This window comes from Mobula birostris, chromosome 29, assembly GCF_030028105.1.
Source record: "Mobula birostris isolate sMobBir1 chromosome 29, sMobBir1.hap1, whole genome shotgun sequence".
Taxonomy (NCBI): Eukaryota; Metazoa; Chordata; class Chondrichthyes; order Myliobatiformes; family Myliobatidae; genus Mobula; species Mobula birostris.
The window spans coordinates 10,895,841-10,911,785 of NC_092398.1; positions in this window are offsets into that span (position 1 = coordinate 10,895,841).

The following is a 15,945-nucleotide window of genomic DNA, read 5'->3' on the forward strand; positions in this document are numbered from 1 at the left end:
ATCTTGGACAATGTCTCCCATCCACTACATAATGTACTGGGTGGGCACAGGAGTACATTCAGCCAGAGACTCATTCCACCGAGATGCAACACTGAGTGTCATAGGAAGTCATTCCTGCCTGTGGCCATCAAACTTTACAACTCCTCCCTTGGAGGGTCAGACACCCTGAGCCAATAGGCTGGTCCTGGACTTATTTCTTGGCACAATTTAGGCCATAAGACCATAAGACAAAGGAGCAGAAGTCGACCATTCAGCCCATCGAGCCTGCTCCGCCATTTTATCATGAGCTGAGCCATTCTCCCATTTAGTCCCACTCCCCTGCCTTCTCACCATAACCTTTGGTGCCCTGGCTACTCAGATACCTATCAATCTCTGCCTTAAATACACCCAATGACTTGGCCTCCACTGCTGCCCGTGGCAACAAATTCCATAGATTCACCACCCTCTGACTAAAAAAATTTCTTTGCATTTCTGTTCTGAATGGGCGCCCTTCAATCCTTAAGTCATGCCCTCTCATACTAGACTCCCCCATCATGGGAAACAACTTTGCCACATCCACTCTGTCCATGCCTTTTACATATTACTATTTAATTATTTATGGTTTTATTACTATTTATTTATGGTGCAACTGTAATGAAAACCAATTTCTCCCGGGATCAATAAAGTATGACTATGACTACATCACAAGTCCTGGTTATGTGACCTCTGACAGAAGGCAAACAATCTCTGAAGAGTATTGATCAAGTCAAGTTACTTTTTATTGTCATTTCAACCATAACTGCTGGTACGGAACATAGTAAAAATGAGACAACGTTTTCCAGGACCATGGTGCTACATGAAACAATACAAAAACTACACTGAACTACGTAAGAAAAAACACAAAAACTACGCTAGACTACAGACCTATCCAGGACTGCATAAATTGCACAAAAACAGTGCAGGCACTACAATAAATAATAAACAAGACAATAGGCACGGTAGAGGGCAGTAGGTTGGTGTCAAGCCAGGCTCTGGATATTGAGGAGTCTGATGGCTTGGGAGAAGAAACTGTTACATAGTCTGGTCGTGAGAGCCCGAATGCTTCGGTGCCTTTTTCCAGATGGCAGGAGGGAGAAGAGTTTATATGAGGGGTGCGTGGAGTCCTTCATAATGCTGTTTGCTTTGCGGATGCAGCGTGTGGTGTAAAGGTCTGTAATGGCGGGAAGAGAGACCCCGATGATCTTCTCAGCTGACCTCAGTATCTGCTGCAGGGTCTTGCGATCCGAGATAGTGCAATTTCCGAACCAGGCCGTAATGCAGCTGTCATCTGCCTTGTAAAGGCACTGCCCAGAAGAAGGCAAAGGCAAACCACTTCCGTAGAAAAAAAAAATGCCAAGAACAATCATAGTCATGGAAAGGAAGACCATGATCGCCCACGTCATGCAACATGGAACATAGTGATGATGATGAACAAGAGGTGACAAATGTGCTACCATTTTTACTGACATCAAATCACTTTTAAAAAAACATTCAGACCCAAGTCCAATAGTGCCCAAGTACCAGCTAGGAACTTGTAAGGGAGGACGGGAAGAAACAACTGCCTGCTTTTAGCAACACACACAAAATGCTGGTGAACACAGCAGGCCAGGCAGCATCTCTAGGAAGAGGTACAGTCGACGTTTCGGGCCGAGACCCTTCGTCAGGACTAACTGAAAGAAGAGATAGTAAGAGATTTGAAAGTGGGAGGGGGAGATCCGAAATGATAGGAGAAGACAGGAGGGGGAGGGATGGAGCCAAGAGCTGGACAGGTGATTGGCAAAAGGGATATGAGAGGACCATGGGACAGGAGGCCCAGGGAGAAAGAAAAGGGGGAGGGGGGGAAAAACCCAGAGGATGGGCAAGGGGTATAGTGAGAGGGACAGAGGGAGTGAAAGGAGAGAGGGTGCATTCTGGAGTTCGGGAATTTAGCAAAGACTAATTTCAACAGCAGCCATTCCTCGGATTTGAACGTGGATGGTAGATTAAATATAGAATGCAGACCGGGACGGTGGGCTTCCTGGAGCTGCAAATTGGGGAGAATTGCAAACATCTCAGGTTCCTGTATATGCATGAATGCAGCTCAGAGTCAGTTGTGATTAACATTCATTTTGGGTGTCTGGAGTGCGGTTGTGAAGAAGATGATGTGTGAAAACTATATGTAATTCAAAGGAATCGTAGGTACATTGTAACTGTGGAATTGTCCTGCTGTTAACTTTGATCTTGAGCATATAAAACTGTCATGTAACATTGGGTCAAGGAGACCTCTTCTTCCAAGGGTGTCTCAAGTATGATGTCTGTTGCTTGTTTTTGTTGAATGGACGCTCCTGCATCCACAAGCTTCAGTCTCCCTCTCTCTGGTGACTTTGTTCACGTGTCACATCTCATTCAGCTCTGGCAAGACAAAGTTTGCAGCAGGGGCTGTCCTGTGTCAAGTATCACACACACAAAATGCTGGAGGGACTCGGCACAGCAGAGAGGGAGAGGGACAGACGACGTGTCGGGGATTGTGCAGCTCTCTCTGCGTCGCGCCAGATTCCCAGGACCTGCAGGCTCTTGGATCTCCTTCCGTAAAACGTGTTGGTTGCCAGCTCATCTCCTGATGTCTTATTTGAGCCATAATAGTAAAAACATAACGGGGACAAGAATGACATTATTTACATAACACCCTCCACCTCTTTTTTTTCCCCCAAGTGTTCGCATGGCCAAGGTTTCTGGTTTGCTCTAAGCTTTCAGGGTTCCAGCTTGGCTCAGTCACACTCGCTCAAGTGAAAAACCATCTGAGCGGACAAGAAGTGAAGCCTTCTTGCCAAAATGTAGAAAAACAAACAAGCCAGACTGCGTACGGCAAGAGCCCAAAATAAAAGCTAGTTTGCGTACAGCAAGATCCCGAAAAGGGCAGCAACATAATGACCAAATATACCAAACACGAGGGATTCTGCAGATGCTGGAAATTCAAGCAACACACATCAAAGTTGCTAAACTAGCAATTTTGATGTGTGTTGACCAAATATACCAGTTTTTCTTCTTTTAAATTACATTGCTTGAGAAATAAATATTGGCCAAGACACAAGCTCATCAAAATAAAAATTGTTGTGGGATCCTTTACATTCGTATCAGGGAGGCGCTCAGTTTGGTTTTATTTATTTATTTACATGGGATAGGCTCTTCAAGTTGCATCATCCAGCATTCCCCCGATTTAACCCTGGCCTAACCACAGGACAGTTTACAATGACCAGCTAACCTACCAACGGGTACGCCTTTGGACTGTGGGAGGAAACCAAAGCACCTGGAGAAAACCCCAAGCAGTCACGGGGAGAACGTACAAACTCCTTACAGGCAGTGATGGGAATCGAACCCAGGTCGGCCGTACTGTAAACCGCTGTTGTTACGTTTTCCAACTTCAAAACATTAAACTATTTCAAATGAAGACACAGGAGTATGAAATGCGGGTCTAATTTGCAGTCTACCTTTAAGCAAGGTGTCGACGCGTGCAATTACTATATTTTTGCACATAACCCGTAATTAGTTACTTTAAATGAACAGGAAAGCTTAATCAGCAGCACATTTGTAAGATATTACTGAAATATTAAATATGCAACAGTTGTGCTGACCGCTACGCCATTGTGCTGCCCTACTCTTACAAAAGGCAGGACCTCTAACGTTGTCGTGGTCCCTCCACGTCACCCCGCCTCCATTTCTCTGCCGGATTGTCCTGAGGAGGTGCTAAACCCGCTGCCTTCTGACTCAGACCCGGAAGAGCTCTCTCCGAGCCCTAGCGAGAGACAAGCGTGACCTGCAAACTGCAGCGCTATGTGCAAGACTCACGTTACAAAGAGGTCTCAAGTAGCGCTGCCGTCTGGAAGCGTTGGCCAGGTTACAGGTGGAAGATGTTAAAGGACCCTGTGTTGTTAGAGCAGGGAACTCTTTAAAAGACTGACATCGTTTTTTAACACTGTCGGGAGAGCACTGCCACATATCTAGCTTTCAACATGTACTTCAGAATCTCAAAACGATGTTTTTTCTCTCCCTCCAACTAATTTCATCAACTCGACTACCTCCAGGCCCCATTAGCGTAGAATCACCTCAGCAATCTAAGCCGCACCCTATCAGAGATATTCCCTTTATCCTATCCGCTCTTTCTGCGCCCTCTCAAAGGATTCAAAGCGCATCTATGATCAAAGATTGTATAAATTATACAACCTTGATATTCATCTGCTTATAGACAGCCCCAAGGCAAGAAACGTGAAAGAACCTATTTTTTAAAGTAAGGCCAACACCCAATGCGCAGAGAAGGAAAGGGATAAAAAACTGAAACTTGGTTTTAGTTCATAATGCCGTGAAGCTCCCAGGCATGAAGCGCGGACTTAACCCGATTTGTTTCCTCCCTTTCAACAGTTCTAATTAAGGGACTTCAGCCTGAAACATTAACTATTTCTTGTCAGGAGTCTGAGGAGCTTTGGTGTGCCGTCAAAAACTCTAGACGTTTGGGGCGCCACGGCAGCGTCACTGTTAGCGTGACGCTGTAACGGCAGGGAGCATCAGAGTTCGGAGTTCAATTCCCGCAGCCTGTGTAGGTTTGTACGTTCTTCCCGTGTGCAGGTGTATTTCCTCCGGGTGATCTGGTTTCCTCCTGCAGTCCAAAGACGAACTGGTTGGTAGGTTAGTTGGTCATTGTAAATTGTCCCGTGGTTAGGCTAGGGTTAATTGAGTCGGTGGGCCAGACCTGTTCCGTAATGTATCTCCAAATAAAATAAATACAGGTGGTCACCAATCTGACTGATTACGTCAGAGTTTTTCAGAGAGGCTCCAATGCACCGAATCGTAAGAGGCTCACAGAGGGTTGTCATCTCAGCCATCTCCATCACAGGCACCACCCTCCCCACCATCCAGGACACCTTCAAGAAGATGGCGTCCATCTCTGAGAACCCTCACCATCTGGGAGATGCCCTCTCCTCGTTTCCACCACCGGGGAAGAAGAACCTGAAGGCACACACTGAGTAATTTAGGAGCAGCTCCTTCCGCTCCACTGCCAGACTTGTCACCTAGTGGTCCGTGAATCTCCGAACACTTATGGACCAAAGTTCTCCCCCGATTCCCCTATTTCCCACTCTGACCTTTCACTTCTTCTCACCGGCCTATCACTTCCCCTCTTCCTTCCCTTTCTCCTGTGGTCCACTCTCCTCTCCTATCAGACTCCTCCCTCTCCGGCCCTTGACCTTTCCCACCCACCTGGCTTCACCTTTCACCTTCCAGCTTGCCCTCTGCATCTTCAGGCATCTTCCCCCCTTCCCCCTCAGTCCTGAGGAAGCGTCTCGGCCCGAAACGTCGACTGCTTATTCATTTCCACAGATGCTGCCTGACCTGCCGAGTTCCTCCTTCAGCATTTTGTGTGTGTTGCTCTGCCTTTTCCCCTTTTTTGCACTATTTATTTATTAACTAAGTAACTTTTATATCTTGCACTGTACTGCTGCTGCAAAATAGCAAGTTGCACGTCATATGTCAGTGACCGACAAACCTGTTCCTGATTCTAATTCTTTCCATAGATGTTTCCTGACCTGCTGGGTGTTTCCAGCATTCCCTGTCTTTACTTTGGTCAGGATCATTGCTTGGGAAGCTGCACAGGATTGGCTGGAGCAGTTTGGTGAAGGATGTGGGAAATTTAAAACTGAAGTGTCATGGCTTCTTGACCACTGAGAGGGAGTAATCGCAGTGACAGAGTTTCAGAGGCAGATATTATCATAAATGTAGAGGCAGATGTGAAATCCATGTAGCTTTAAGATCTGTGCACCACATGAAAAGTCCAAGGTTGAGTCTGAACGTGGACAAGAATGAAGAGATGATTGTGGACTTCAGAAAGGTGCAGGCTGACCACTCCTCACTGCACATGAACGGCTCCTCCGTGGAGAGAGTTAGGAGCACCAAGTCTCCTGGAGTGCACATAATGGACAATCTCACCTGGTCCCTCAACACCATCTCTTAGGTCAAGAAAGTACAGCAGCGTCTCCACTTCCTGAAGAGATTGAAGAGAGCAAGGCTCCCTCCCCTTTGTAACCAATTTTCACAGGAGCACCATCGAGTGTGTCCTGACCAACTGCATCACCGTCTGCTAAAGAAATTGCAAGGCATCCGGCCACAAGTCCCTGCAAAGGGTTGTGAGGACTGTAGAGAGGATCACTGGGGCCTCCCTTCCACCCATTAGAGGTATTTATCAGGAGCGCTGCGTACGCAGGGCCTTTAGCATTGTCAAGGAACCCACCCGTCCATCCCACAATCTTTTTGACCCCCTACCATCAGGTAGGAGGTACCATAACATTAGGGCAAGGACCGTTGGGATGGAACACAACTTCTTCCCCCAGGCCGTGAGACTACTGAACTCCAGCCACCACCCACATCTCGTCACGTATGAAGCGCCAGTACTGTTACACTGTTTACTTTTTGACGCAAATGTGTCGCAAATGCACCTCATGCTGAATGCCAATCTTCTGGAGTATATTTTATTTTATGTTAATTTATTTGTGGTGATGTTACTTTGTGTGTTGTATGTGTGTGTGTGTGTGTGTCTGTGTGTCTGTGTGTGTCTGTGTGTGTCTGTGTGTGTGTGTGTGTTGTGTGTGTTTGTGTGTGTTGTGTGTGTCTGTGTGTGTGTGTGTGTTGTGTGTGTGTGCGTGTGCGTGTTGTCTGTGTGTGTGTGTCTGTGTGTCTGTGTGTGTCTGTGTGTGTGTGTGTCTGTGTGTGTGTGTTGTCTGTGTGTGTGTGTTGTGTGTGTGTGTTGTGTGTGTCTGTCTGTCTGTGTGTGTGTTGTCTGTGTCTGTGTGTGTGTGTTGTGTGTGTGTGTCTGTGTGTGTGTGTGTTGTGTGTGTGTGTGTTGTCTGTGTGTGTCTGTCTGTGTGTGTGTGTGTTGTGTGTGTTGTCTGTGTTGTGTGTGTGTGTGTGTCTGTGTGTGTGTGTGTCTGTCTGTGTGTGTGTCTGTCTGTGTGTGTGTTGTGTGTGTGTGTGTGTTTGTGTGTGTGTATGTTTGTGTGTGTTGTGTGTGTCTGTGTGTGTGTGTGTGTGTTGTGTGTGTGTGTGCGTGTGCGTGTGCGTGTGCGTTGTTCCAGGGTTCCAGCACCTGCAGAGTCTCTTGTGTTCGTGTAATGAAAATCTTACAGCAACATCACAGTTACTTAGCATCATATCGGTTGGAATGTAGACAAAGCATAAATAAATGTTTTCAAGAAAGAACACAATTAAGACAAAAAATAATTGTGAACACAAAGAAAGAAGACAAATTATGCAATAAATACTGAAATACACAAGGTTATATAAACTATGTATATATTAGTAGTTCTTAAGGTTGAATAAGCTCCCACTACCTATAAAGTGCTCCAAATGGCGTGTGACTCTAACAGCCTCTGACAACCAAGTCCAACTCTTGGCCTTCACGTGTGGCTTAGCTACTAGGCCCGGCGGAACTGTTCCTACTGACAAGAGAAGGGGCAGAGGTGGGTCACTGGCGCCTCAAAGCCAGTTGCTTCGGGCAGGTGGGGCTCGTCAGCCTTGGACGGCAGCCCGCCTAGGAGAAGGGACACTCTGATTTTAAACCTCCGCTGCCTTGCGGCCTTGCCCACCCATGGGAAGCGCTTCGGGAGTAAACCTCGAGAAAGGAACCTGGAGCCGGGGTCCCTAAGGCAGTTTGATGTTGCTTACAACTTCACTCTGGCAACCTCTGTGATGATACTGGTTCCAGGCTGTATCAGCCCTTGCCCTTCCCTTGGACTACATCAGTGACATGGAGAGGGGGAACCCGCTAAATGGGCAACAGCCGGTTCTTCAAATCTTCCTGCCCAGGCTTATGCCCTGGAGAGGACACAGTCCCATGATCCCCTGCGATCGACGGCTGCCTACTCTACTCTACATATTAATTAATTAATTCATTATGTGCTGTGTTGTAACCTAAAACCTAAAACCTAAACCCTCTAATTCTTGATTCCTTAATCCTGGGAAAAAAACTGATTGCATTCACCCTAACTATACCCCTCATGGTCACCCGAACTTTCCATGATATGTCATCATCATCATCATCATTACGCGCCGTGTCGTATGACATCATCAGTATGTGCATGGGCGATCATGGTCTTTCAGTGCCTGTGATTGTTCTGGGCAAATTTTTCTACAGAAGTGGTTTATCATTGCCTTCTTCTGGGCAGTGCTTTCACAAGACGGGTGACTCCGGCCATTATCAATTCTCTTCAGAGATTGTCTGCCTGGCGTCAGTGGTCACATAACCGGGACTGGTGATGTGCACCTGCTCCCACGGTCAAGTGACCCTGATCTTGGGGCTAAGCAGGTGCTACACTTTGCCCAAGGGTGACCTGCAGGCTAGCGGAGGGAAGGAGCGCCTTACACCCCCTTTGGTAGAGATGTCATATATATATACCATCATCTCCACCGCACGGTTATCTTCAAGATCATCTACTGATTCTCCAGCCTGCGAGCTTCAAAGTAATTTACAACCCCACCCTGCTTCCCACATCGATGTAATCAGCAGATCCCAAGGACTGATGCTGGGCCCGTTCTAATCTCTTTGGTTCACTGAATACAGGACTGTGGGAAGGAACATCTGAGTTCTTTTTATAGCCGACTAATTCCCAGGCTGGTACAGTTACTTTCAGAGTCTGCCGGCTAATTCACACAAAGCAAACTTCCCCCAGGCACTAATAGCAGAATGATCATGTGATTTATTGTCCTAATGGTGCGCTGAAGGAAAAAATGTTGACTGGAGCATACGGATCCTGTTCAAGTGGCCCAAAGGAAGCTTTCTGTTCACCGCAGGCCAAAGTTTCACAGCTTGCTGAAGGTTAGCATTCTCTTCACTCTCCCTCAGGACGGTCCTGAGATTTCAGATTATGTACTTGTGCAGTATGCTTGTGTGCTTGTGTGTGCAAAGCATGTGATGTGTGTGTGTGTGTGTGTGTGTGTGTGTGTGTGTGTATGTTTGTGTATGTGGGAGTGTGTGTGTGTGTGTGTGTGTTTTTGTGTGTGTGCGTGTGTGTATGTGTGTGTGCGTGCATGTGTATATATATTTGTATGTGTGTCTATGTGTGTGTATGTGTATGTGTGACTGTGTGTGTATGTTGTATATGTAAGTGTGTATGTTTGTGTGCGTGTGTGTATGACCATGTGTGCGTGTGTGTATGTCTGTGTGTGTTTGTGTGTTTTTGTGTGTGTGCGTGTGTATGTGCGTGTTTGTATGTGTGTCTGTGTGTGTGTGTTTGTGCACATGTGTGTATGTGTGTGTTTGTGCAGTGTGTGTACATATGTGTGTATGTGTGTGCGTGTGTGTGCGTCTGTGTATGTGCATGTGTGTGTGTTCGTGTGCTTGTATGTATATGCCGGTGTCTGAATGTGTGTGTGTATTTGTATCCTTGTGTATATATCCTGGTATCTGAGTGTGTGTTTTTACATTTTTCTACAAATTTTTTCACGGAAGTGCTTTGCCATTGTTTTCTTCTGGGCAGTGTCTTTACAAGATGAGTAACTCCCAGCCATTATCAATACTTGTCTGACTGGCATCAGTGGTCGCATAACCAGGACTTGTGATCTGCACCAACTGCTCACACGACCATCCACCACCTGCTCCCATGACTTCACGTGACCCTGATCGGGGGCTAAGCAGGCGCTACACCTTTCCCAAGGGTGACCTACAGGCTAGCAGGGGGAAGGAACACCTTACACTTCCTTTGGTGGAGACGAATCTCCACCCCGACACCCTTGAAGGTAGTGCAAGTGTAGAATAAAGTGCTGCAGTTTCAGAGAAGGTGCAGTGCCAGTAGACAGTAAAGTGCTAGCCCACAAAGAGGTAGATTGTGATCAAGAGCCTATCTTTACCATAATGGGGACCATTCAATAGTCTTACAACAGCAGGATAGAAATTGTCCTTCAGTCTGGTTTGTTGTTCCTCTCCACACCTTGTAGAGCATTGGGGAAAAATCTTTGCCATTTCCTGAGCATTTACCTGTTTCTTACGAGGCCACCCAGCCCAGCACGGATGGAAAGCATGCAAGGAGCCGACCAGATTCGAACCGGGGACCACTCACCTCAGAGTCCGCTGCGGCTGCCATTACACCACAGGCCAGCCTTTCAGGTTGCTGGTACACGTTTACAGGGTTTTGTATATTCAGCACGATGGGAGGGGGTGAAGAGAGAACATCTGGGGTGGGTGAGACCTTTGATTATGCTGGCTTCTCCACTGAGACAATGAGAAGTATAGACAGAGTCCATGGATAGTTTTCGTTACGTACTGAGCTGTGTCCACAGGTCTCTGCAGTTTCTTGTGGTCAGAAGCAGAGCATATCAAACCATGATGCATCTACATAAGACATCTTCAATGTTCCGCTCCTTCCTCATTTAATTCACTTATACAAATCTAGTTCTGACCAATGTTCTGACCAATGCCTTGATAGCTCCTTAGTGGCTCAGTTTAATTTGCTAATATTCTGGTGACTTTTTGCTACCTTTAAGAAGCTGTATAAATGAAGATTAATGTTGTTGCTATGGGCTCCTCAACAACTGAAGTCACTTTGTGAGGAAGAGGCTAAAATTTTCTTCCTAAGGAGATGTTGTCCGGTACTGTTCCTTCTAAAATGCACGGGTACACAGCCACGTAGTAACTGAAATGCTCCCACGCACATAGCCTTCGTTACCACACAGTTGGAATTTTCATTTATATAATTTTTTTTAGATTATGAGGACGCACGGTCCTCTTTTATTGTCATTTAGTAATGCATGCATTAAGAAATTACAATATTCCTCCGCTGTGATATCACTCAATTCATTTTTCTATTATTCAATTCATTCAACATGTGTGTAAACATGTGGATAATAGACTTCTTGAAGATGAATTAAAAGAATGGCACGCCCTTGACCCTGTTGCTATAGCAAATGCAAACAAATTTTATATTTGGAAAAGAGAATGTACAACTGACAAAAATACTCAGCTATTACAAGCTACAAAAAAAAAATGTTGCCTCAAAAATATTGCTGCAATACTGTGATTTCAAATTTGTCGTTTCTGAGAAAGTTAAGACTGGTTCAGTTAAGATGCTCACTGGTATGCTGCCTAGAAGCAAAGGTTTTGAAGATTTGTCAATTCTTGCTGACATTGCTGGAGCAGTTCAAGCTTCCAGTGCTGACTGTGAACATGGATTCAGTCTCATCAATGTAATCACGTGTAAATCCAGAAACAGACTAGAAATGGAACATTTGGATGAACTAACAGGATTAAGATGTATCTCTCATCTGGATGTGAAATTAATCCGGATGGGGTTTATTGACAATAGACTTGTAATAAAGACAGACGAGAAAAGGTTTCCAAAATGAGAAAGGTTTTCAATGTTGTACTGTATTCCAATGAGGCTTCTATTGGTTAGAGTCGACCATGGATGTTATATCCTAGCTCTCTTGATATGCAAGCCAGGACAGTACAATCTGGAGAGCAAGCTGTTGTCCAAGTAGCAAGCTCCCCCTCTCGATGCACCTGATCAACCCAAAGGAACGGCAGAGACTGACAGAGTTTGGCACCAGCAGTGTCGCAGGAGTTGCCAGTCAGCGTTGTACTCAATGTAGGAGTGTCTCCATCTCCAGATTGTTCCTTTGCATTTACTCCCAAAGTCTTTCCCATGAGTGGGTACAGCCGCAAGGCCCCGAGGGTTTGAGATCAGAGTTTTCCTTCTCCGAGATGAGCTACCAGATAAGGTTTGTCCATCGTCATCGATGAAGACCTCGACACCATTAGTACTTTTTTACGAGGTCGAGTTGCTAGCTCGACACTCAACCTGGCACAGATGGAAAGCATGCCCGGTAGCGGCTCGACTGGATTCGAACTCGGGAACCTTCGCTCCTGGAGTCCGGCGCTGATGTCACTGTGCCACCATCCGGCTTTTGATGCCGAGACTAGCCCTTGATTTGGACTTAAGTGAGGGAGAGTTGCGCAGCGTCAGCCTCACTCTCTCTTCCCAATTCCCATCTGGATCCAGTGGCAAGACAAGAGTCGAGATGGCTGGAGATGGGACTAGGCGCAGTGGATGACCAGGACGTCTTCTGTGTCTTGTCCTGCTCTACACGACACTTGCAGAGACCGCCTTCTTGACCATTGGACCTTCCATTGGTCTTGTCCGCTCAATCCGTCGGAGTCTGTCTTCACAAGCTGGGATAGACAACTCCCTATCTCACCGAGGGTTTGAGACTCGTCGGCTACCCTCACCTGGTTTAGCCGGCTTGTCAAAGCCGTTGCCCGGGGTGTGGCCGCTGTCGCATGCAAACAGCTACGGGGAGCCACAGGTGAGAGCTGAGTGCCAGGTGGGGACCAAAGGTGGACTAACCACCTGAAAAGGACGCGACATGTTCCCCCACCAGAGGTGCTACCCCTCCCTGACACCCCATACACTCCTACCAACCATTGCTGACAAGCCCCATCTGCCCGAAGCAACTAGTTTTAAGGCATCGGTAACCCACCTTTTACCCCTTTTTCTGTTAATAGAAACATTTCTACCGAGTTTAGCAGCTAAGCCACACCTGAAGACCAGGAGCTGGTCTTGGTTGTCAGAGGCTATTTGAGGTGCACACCACTGGGAGCGTTTAATAGGTCATGAGAGCTTATTCCCATTACCACCCCCAGCTATAACAACCTAAAGGTTATAACCTTCAATTAATAAATAAAATCGAAAGAATGTGATTTTTCAATTTCTATTAAAAATATTCATAGTATGCATATTATAAAAGAAAATTTAAAATGCCAGGCAGTTTTCAGACCGTGTAAAAATTCCCTGCTCAGAGTAATGGTTGGTCCACGCACCTGTTTAAAAAAAATTAGAGGGAACATTTCTGTCCCGATAAATTACTCCACCCATCTTCATTGGGAGATCATCGCTGTGATTGCAGCACCATGAGAACTGCAGGGACGCAGACTAACCGGCAGAATAAAGTCAGTGACCCAAAAGGAACAGCCCAACAGCGATGCCTGAGGCTGTTACAGATCAGCTCAGCCAAAGCAGGGCAGCATTTGGACATCTTACGAAAGAGGGCCAGGGGAGCTCCCATCCTATCGGGAAAGGTCACTACATATACAGAGGCTGATGGCTCATCCCCATTCATTTTAATTGTATCTGGCCAGTAACTTTACCATCTCCACAAAGAACTCGATTTATAACAGGACGCTGAGAGGAACGGTGGCTGCCTGCTGGTGTGATAGTTTGAGGAGTATGGTTGAGGAAATGGGTGAAGAGTTCAGGACTGAGGAGAGGAGCTTATTTTGACTCAGAGGGTAGTGAACGTGTAGAATTCTCAACTCTGGAGTGCTGTGGAGGCTCGGTCATTGACATTGTTCAAGGCAAAGATGGTGGAATTGGAATTGGTTTATTATTGTAGTAGTAGTCATACTTTATTGATCCCGGGGGAAATTGGTTTTCATTACAGTTGCACCATAAATAATAAATAGTAATAGAAACATGAATAGTTAAATAGTAATATGTAAATTATGCCAGTAAATTATGAAATAAGTCCAGGACCAGCCTATCGGCTCAGGGTGTCTGACCCTCCAAGGGAGGAGTTGTAAAGTTTGATGGCCACAGGCAGGAATGACTTCCTATGACGCTCTGTGTTGCATCTCGGTGGAATGAGTCTCTGGCTGAATGTACTCCTGTGCCCACCCAGTACATTATGTAGTGGATGGGAGACATTGTCCAAGATGGCATGCAACTTGGACAGTATTCTCTTTTCAGACACCGCCATCAGAGAGTCCAGTTCCATCCCCACAACATCACTGGCCTTATGAATGAGTTTGTTAATCCTGTTGGTGTCTGCTACCCTCAGCCTGCTGCCCCAGCACACAACAGCAAACATGATCGCACTGGCCACCACAGACTCGTAGAACATCCTCAGCATCGTCCGGCAGATGTTAAAAGACCTCAGTCTCCTCAGGAAATAGAGACGGCTCTGACCCTTCTTGTAGACAGCCTCAGTGTTCTTAGACCAGTCCAGTTTATTGTCAATTCATATCCCCAGGTATTCGTCACATTCAAGTATCATTACAAAGAAGGCACAACAGCACCTCTGTTTCCTTAGGAGTCTGTGTAGATTCAGCATGTCACGAAAAACTTAATTTCCATAGATGCATCACGGGGAGTATCCTAACTAGTTGTATCATGCCTGGTATGGAAACATCAATGCCAAAAAATGGTGGATGAAACCCAGTCTAACACAGGCAAAGCCCTCCCCACCATTGAGTACATCTACATGTAGCCCAGCTGTTGTGTATTTAATATTTCAGTAATATTATTTGATTAAGCATATTTTGCTGTTTACAGAATGCATTTCAGGTTATCTGTAAAAGTACGTAAATGGCATACGTCATCACACCACCACGTGATACGTGCGCACCTCACTTAAAGTAAAATATGAAACTCTATTTCTGGCTCCATGTTTTTGCTTTTAACTAGTTTAATGCTTTGGAGTTACAAAACATAACAGTGGTGACAAGGAAGTTTTAAGTGAACCCATGATGACTACCTACCTGTTGAAGGGCAATAAGACATTCGAGTTTTTTAAAAAGCGCAGTGGGATATAATCAAGTACAAAACAAAAGCAGCATGTTTTCTTTGGAAGTGAGAGACACAGTCAAGTTTTATAAAGGCAGAAAACCGACAAATTCACTGGTTCATAAACGGTGAATATCGGGTGATAATAATCCTAAATTTTAAAAATGAATAGAAATGGCTGGCTACATCAGAAAGGTAGACATGCTTAATTCCATGACAGATAACTGGATTTTGTAGACTAGCAAATTGAGCAGCATCTTAAAGCAAATGAGAAAAAAAGTATCAATTTTTGCTGAGTGCATTGGATTTAAAGTTTGCTTAGAAATCAAACTTTAAATCTTAAACTGCTCTCAAACTCAAACTTTAACTGCTTCAGCCAAACCTGCTGAAATGAGCTTTGCTGATATTGTGAAATAATTGCAGGAACACTTAGAACCAAAACCATTGCTGATTTCACAATGCGTTTGGTTTCATAAGTGGAATCAAAAGGAAGGGAAGTCCAATTTCAGCATTTGTGGCTGAATTGAAGAGATTGTCTGAGGTGAGCATTATCAGTTTGATAATGGGCTTCCATGCACTGAGAGATTGTTTAGTTTGTGTAGTCTTACAAGAAAGTATTCAAAATCAGAAGCACAACTTACATTTAAAAAAACCAGTGGAAATAGCAGTATCAGTGGAAAAGACAGACAGAGACACAACTGAGTTGCAGTCAGGAACGAAAGCGAGTGTGAAGAAAATTGCAATGTCTTAACAGAAACCCACATGACCGAACAACTTGTGTTACCATTGTGGCAGGGGCTCATATACTCCAAACCAATGTGAAGTTAAAGATGAATCTTGCAGAAAATGTAACGAAGTGGGACACATACAAAGGGCATGTTGGACATACAAAAATAAATGGACTGCACAAGGAAGAGTAAAAGAGAAAAAGTCAAGTTGCAGTTTTAAAAAGAACATTAATCTGCATGCTGTTGATGAAAAATCTGTGATAATGATGAGAGTGACACAGGACTGCGCAGCGTTAAGACTCACAGTTTGAAAACTAACAATAGATAAGCAACACATACAAAGTGCTGGAGGAACTCAGCAAGCCAGGCAGTCCTGCTGAAGGGTCTTAGCCCGAAACGTCGACCGTTCACTCTTTTCCATAGATGCTGCCTGGCCTGCTGAGTTCCTCCAGTGTTTTGTGTGTGTTGCTCGGATTTCTTCATACCATTGGTGATAAAGTAGCAGTGAGCTAGGTTGCATGGAGACTGAAGGTTGAGGGGGTCCCATGGACAATGCCAGTGGTCCCAGTAGCCAAGAAGCATGGGCCTGTCAGCATCTGCCGTGAATTTGAGATCAGCATCAACAG